Below are 6840 nucleotides of genomic sequence, written 5' to 3' on the forward strand. Positions count from 1 at the left end.
CACTGACCTATGGCACCATCCAACCTCTCCAACCTACAAATGTGGACTTTTGTTCCCCCTTTTCAGTACTAAATCTCAAAAATACTTCCATTAAGATGGCCCCTAGTGGCTCCATATGTATGGGAACCACCAGTGATAATAATGGCCTTTTAATTGTCTGATAGCATCTGAGATGGGTGAACATTGTCTGCTTCTTGTCTAGTGCAAGAAAGACAGAAAAGAACGCATCAGCTCAAACACAGGGAAGAGAAAACGGGTATTTCTAGTTATTTCAATAAACAATGAATCAAGTAAATAATCTGTGGGTTGCTTAATTATAAAATAAGAGCTAGTAGGCATTTTTAGTGGTAAGGGATGTTTCTACAATGAAGAATTGGACGTAGATCTATTCTAACACTCCACCCTCCTTTATGGGAAGATAAAGCTGCCCTGTACCCATTTATTAACTTCCCGACTGCAAACTCACTGTATGGATAATAGGAGAGTCACAATACATCCACCTCCCGACTGCATCAGAGCAGAATAGCGGATGGTAATGTGATTTATCACCAGCAAGCAAGAGGGCAGACAACAACTAGAAGATCTAGATTAATTAATCTGAGTCTACAGTCAAAGTGTGTAATTACAGAAGAGCTGAGTGCGGAGAAATCGTTGAATTGGGGTGAATTACATCAGAATTGTTCAAAGTTATTTAAGGACAAGGCACGTGATGAAGGCTACATGTATTTGTGTATGTGCATATAAACACTGTGCGTGTCCTCGTGCAGTTATACTCGGCACAGAAGTGTGTGTGTGTGTAAAATAATGAGCAGCAGATAAAACATAACTGCACGCCGAAATCTCAGCACTTCAATTTATTCCTCCATTACAGCTCAGAGTTCAGCACAGAGCAGCGAGAGAAAAGCCTTTGATTATGAAGCTGTTAAAAACTAGAACACAATGTAAACAACAGCCGACCAGCCAGACTCGACTCGTACGCTTCCCTTTCATCAGGAACAGAACTGATCCCGCAGATTTGCATACAAAGACATTTGGCTACAAAATGCTTGAAACGTGCAAATGTTTGAGGCAGTTTGTTTGAAGACTGCAGTGTTGCAGTTTTTTTCACGGGGCTCTGCTTTCACAAAGTGTGAGGTTGATAATGTCAGAGGAGCTGCAGAGTCAGAGAAAAGCTGTGATAAAATGCTTCATAACCCTGTGACGAAAGGACACCTCGCCTCTCGTCTTGTAACCCTTCAAATCTCCATCTTTTCCCATTTCCAGCAGTTTACCCTTGGGCAACCTCTAAGGTGACAAAAAAAAATAAAGCTGTTGTATTACTATCTTATTTTGAAGCCACCGAGGACCGGAGTGACTGTTGGAGATAAAGGAGGAGATGTTATCTACATTTGTACAAAAGGCGGAAGTTAGCAGGAGCATCACAGCTTCACATTTCCAGCACTTTTAAAGGATTTCAGGAAATTAGAGGCTTAATACTGATGTCACAAACTAACAAATTAGCCTCTCGTGTCGAGTGTTAAATGAGTGCTGATTTTTCAGCGACAATTATTTGGAGTTAACAAGTTGATTGGAGTGTTGTTTGTTTCCTGATAGTTGATCTGCATCTCCGGGGCAAATGTTAACTCAAAAAGGGTAGAAAACTGCTTATTTTCATGCATTTATCTGCTTAAATGTCACTAAATTATGCCGCAGCTAAAGTAGACACACGTTGACGTAAGTTGGTTTTCTCCTCAGGCCTACGGAAACTTCCTCAGACCTCAAAGGGATTTCTGACATTCTGAATTTCAATCTGTTTTGCATCTCTTCACACATGCCACACTGAGGGGGGAAAAAGTTTTTTCAAGTGTTGAGCTGCAGTAAATTCATTTAACTGCATCTGCCAACAGAACTAGTGATTTCAGGAGGATTGAATCAGAAATGCTAAGGATAAAATGTTCAGCACATTCGTTTAAAGCACAATGAACCTTAAAAACACCTGTTAATATCACGTAAGATTAATATCTGTGGTGGCTGGCGATTCGGTCAACAACTCTTTGTTGTGTTCCTGGAGCTGATCCGCAGCATTAACCTGCTCAGCTAGACTGCTGCCAATGGGGAGTGTTTGGTCTGGAACAATGTTTGACTGCACAATAATCATTTTCTCTAAAAGTGATGTCGTGTTTTTATAAAATACAGTTGTAAACTGTCTGGTCCTCTTTTGGAGCCAAGAACAAGAATGACCGCTAACAACTGGCAACTGTAAAGTTCACAATGTCAACTGGACAAAAAAGCTGACATTTAAAATGCCACAAAGCATCAAAAACAGACAAAACAACAAAAACAAAAAAAAATGAGATAAAACTCAAAGACACAAGACAACACAAATGAGACATATGACACAAACAAGACAAGGATAAACGAGACACAAAACTACATAAAGAAAACTACACAAACGAGACCACACAATAGGACACAAGTGAGACACAATATGACACAAATGAGACAAGAATAAATACACAAAAATACACAATCAAGACCACACAATATGACACAAGTGAGACACAATACTAAACAAACGAGACACAATATGACAAACAAGACACAAAGCAACACAAACAAGACACAAAAGGATAAACATGACACAAAAGACAAACAGGACACAAAACTACACATACAAGACACAAAAGTACACACATGAGACACAAAACCACACTAACAAGACAAACGAATAAACAGGGCACAAAACTATACAAACAAGACACAAACAGATAAACATGACACAATATGTGACAAACAGGATACAAAACTAGACAAATGAGACAAAAGGATAAACAAGACACATTATGACACAAAAGAGACAAAACTAAACAAATGAGACACAATATGACACAAACAAGGCACAAAAGGATAAACAAGACACAAAGCTACACAAACTTGACACAATATGACACAAGCAAGACAAACGACACAAGGTAGATACAAAATGGCAAAAAACGAGGAGTAACTGAAATACAAAACAATAATAAACGAGAATCAAATCAACAATTGAGACACAAAACAGGACACACAAGACAGCATGACACAAAACGAGACACAGGGATAAAATGAGACAAAAATAGCACAAATGAAGCACCACAAAGTAAGTGGTTAGACTGAGGTTGAGTTTTTCAGCAACAATTTAAAATATTAAATAATTACCTAAAATTATTCGGTTAGATTTAAGAAGATATAACAATTTGTTTTACCAGGGTCATGAGTCCCATTAAATATATGACTGTTTGACTGAAAAGGAGCAACAGTAAGGCAGCAAAATAAATAGCAAAGATTTGACTGTAACCCACTAAACATAATGTAGTTTTTTCTGAAAACATAACTGAAAATGCAGTTTAATTGGAAAGGAAGGGATTTTTTTTGCTGCTGTAGGAGAACAGATTAAGGAAAACATGTTTATGGGGATGCATGTATGCAAAAAGTGCCACAATAAATGGCCAAAAAAAAGAAAACGGAAATAAAGTAAAACTTTTGCTTTCTTTTCACAGGTTAAATCAAGGAATGCAACAAGAGTCGCCTCCAGCAGATGAGCATACTGACATATTTCTATGTTATTCATTCACAAAAGTAAAACGACTTCATGCCAAGGAAAGTTTACATTTAATAACATCAAGCAGGACGGTTAGACGGATATTTGAAAAGCAGAAAGAAATCAGACTGCAGTTGTAACTCTGCACGTGTGATTACCTTTTCCTTGTTATTGTGTTTTATTGTCATAAAAACAAACCCATGAACCCTTTGGTGCTGGAAAAAAAATCCACCAAACCTTTTTCAAATTCACAAAACGCAATGAAAACTAAACTCCCATGTTTTACACTGATGCTCCAAATGAAACCAGATGACATTTCCTCCAGCCAGCTGTTAAACAGGCTCTGCTTTAGACAAATAAACTGTCTCGTCCTCTAACTCCCACATGTGCCCTTTAATATTCAAGTCAAACTATTTTCGGCCACATTAAACTGGGCCTGCATTTCTTCAACGCTCATCACAACAGCAGTGAAGCGCTCCGACTGTAACCTTCTCCCTGATATAATTATCTATGAGTTTAAGTTTGATATTTTGCTTCTTTTTCTATAACGGGAAGATGAAGCAGGAGCAGAGTGGACGTGACTTCTGACGGGTCGGGATTCAGATTTAAAGTGACGACGTTGTCAGCATGCAGCGTGTGTTCTCAGCCAATGAGACGCAGGTTTTTAACATCACTGTGGAGGATGTAGGAGTTTAAAGAGGGAACATGTTAGCAGACAATGAGGGGGGTCATTGTAATTCTTGGAAAAGCAGCTCTGGAAAACAAACAACACCAACAACAACAACAAAATCATTCTACGGATCATCATTTTAAATTGGTCATGTAACTTTGCATAATATGCAGCATTTTAGTAAAAAATAAATAGAAGTATCATGTTATATCATAGAGCCTTATCTTTAATATTTTAACTTGTTAAGTAAATTTGTATAGTATGTAATATTGTAGGGTCCCAGCGATATTTAAATTCATCAGGCAAATTTTGGTAATATAGAATACAATAAGCCCTTAACCGTAGTATTTAAATCAGTCCAGTAAAGTTACATGATATAATCTTCTAGGGTCTTAATTTGACTAAATTTGTTGGGTAAATTTGTATTACATATAATATTGTAGGGTTTTCACTATAACGTAAATTAGTTCTGTAAAATTTTGGAAAAATATTCTAGGGTCTTAACATTAACATTTAAACTTGTTTGGTAAACATATAAAAAAATAGTAATTTAGTGTCTTAAGCTTAATTTTTAAATAATTAGGCACATTTGGATAAATAAATAATATTACAGGATCTTGACCTAAATATTCAAACTTGTTAGGTATATTTATATCACAAAAAAAAAAAATCACTGGTCTTTTCTTTAATATTCAAATTAGTCATTTAAATAATATACAATTCTATCTTGAGTCTTAACCCTAAATTTTAATTCTTTAGGTAAATTTGCATTATATTGTACATATTGTTTTAGGTTCTAAACTTTAATGTTTGAACTTATGTAGATACTTACTACAAAATAATACTGAAGGGTTCAAACTTTAATATTTAAATTTGGTAATATTGCATAATAAATAATATTTAAATTAATATTCAAACTAGACAGATACATTTCTGTAATATATGATCCTGAATGGTCTTAATTTCAATATTTAAATTAGCTAGCAAAATTTCTCTTCTATAAAACATTGTAGGGTCTTATCCTTAATATTTGAACTTGCTCAGTACATTTTTTTTTTTTTTAAATTTTTTTTAAACATTTTTTACCCAAAGTGTTTTCCAACACTTTGGGTAACATATCAAACACTTTGGTGTTTAAATGTGCTTTAAAAAGTAAGTGACTTGACTTAACACACAAACGCAGCAGTTTAGTTTCTAAAACGTCTCCTTTTATTGCCTCTGTCTGTCCATCACTCTTCAACTCTTACTCTTCCTCTGGTCTTTTTTTCACTTTTTGGCACACTTCATCCCCACATCATATACCCCATCTCTCAATGGAATGTTTGTAATTGTTTTTAATCAAAGAAAAAGTCACACATATTTTTGCTTTTTGGAAAATAGTCTTAAAAATATTTTCACAATAATAAAGTTGTCCAAAAATCAATAAAGTGCTTGAATCAAGGAGAAACTACTGTCACCGTGGAGTAAAAAGTCCGATTTAAGATGTCAAAGCTATAAAGTAGGCATTGTCAACATCGAACAAATAAATAATTTCACACTTTAAGACAGTTTTCATCAAGACTAAGATCCTTCAAGTTATCAGTAACCAAAATAAATGTCCAAAGATTCAGAGAAACGGCATTTGTGTTTGTTCTGTAAAAACATGGATACTAAGACAGAAATAGGCAGAAAAACATGAGCTAAGAGGGAAGGGTCAGCTGTTTAGACCCAACAGAAGGATTTCCAGAGTTTGAGGTGATTCAGAAAAGAATAAGCTTAACCTACTCTCTGACTATCATGGGAAGGTTATTCATCTGCAGAAAGCCAGGAGAAGTGAAGGCCCCGAGGATGAGTGCAGCTCATTTTTCCACAGGGAAAGACGAGCAAAGTAACGGTCAGAAACGCAAGAATGGAGGGTCGTGTGAGGGTGTAGCTCTTCTGGCAGCAGCACATCTATTCCATCTCTTCCAGAAAGGAGAAAGTTAGAAATCAGTCACTCCTTCATGCACATTCTCTCCATCCAGCAGGATCTAGTGCATTCCTCTCTTCTCTCCTCCCTCTGAACGGTGGAGATGGATGGATGGAGTGTGCAGGAGTCCTTGGCTGAACTGCAGAAGTGCTGACGTGGCGCCAAGCCCTCTAACAGCGTGGTGACGCCTCGATCAGTCTCCACGATGCAGCTTCCCTCACACACACACACACACACCACACACATATATATTTACATACATATGCACTCACAGCTGCATGCTTATAATGCCCAAAAAGAACATGCACGTTCATGTATTAATGAACATATACGAAAGGAAGCGCACACCAGCATGCCTTATGTGCAGATTTATGTGCTCACACAGGCACTGAGGGCACAAAGCTCCTCTATCTCCATCTGGTCTATCTGGTGACACCTTTATCACTCCACCCAGTCTCCTATATAATCAGCATCAGTCTCTACTGTCACACACTCACTCCAACCACCACCATCACCACCATCACCACCAGCAGCAGCAGCAGCAGCACCGACTCGCATATCAAACGCACCCACACAGACACAAACACACCGGGGTCAGCTGAGTGATGTTGGAGTGTGTGTTTCTCTTCTGCCTGTGTTAAAGTGAGTCATCTATCCTTCCAC

Source organism: Amphiprion ocellaris, unplaced genomic scaffold (genome assembly GCF_022539595.1).
Source record: "Amphiprion ocellaris isolate individual 3 ecotype Okinawa unplaced genomic scaffold, ASM2253959v1 Aocel_unscaffolded217, whole genome shotgun sequence".
Taxonomy (NCBI): domain Eukaryota; kingdom Metazoa; phylum Chordata; class Actinopteri; family Pomacentridae; genus Amphiprion; species Amphiprion ocellaris.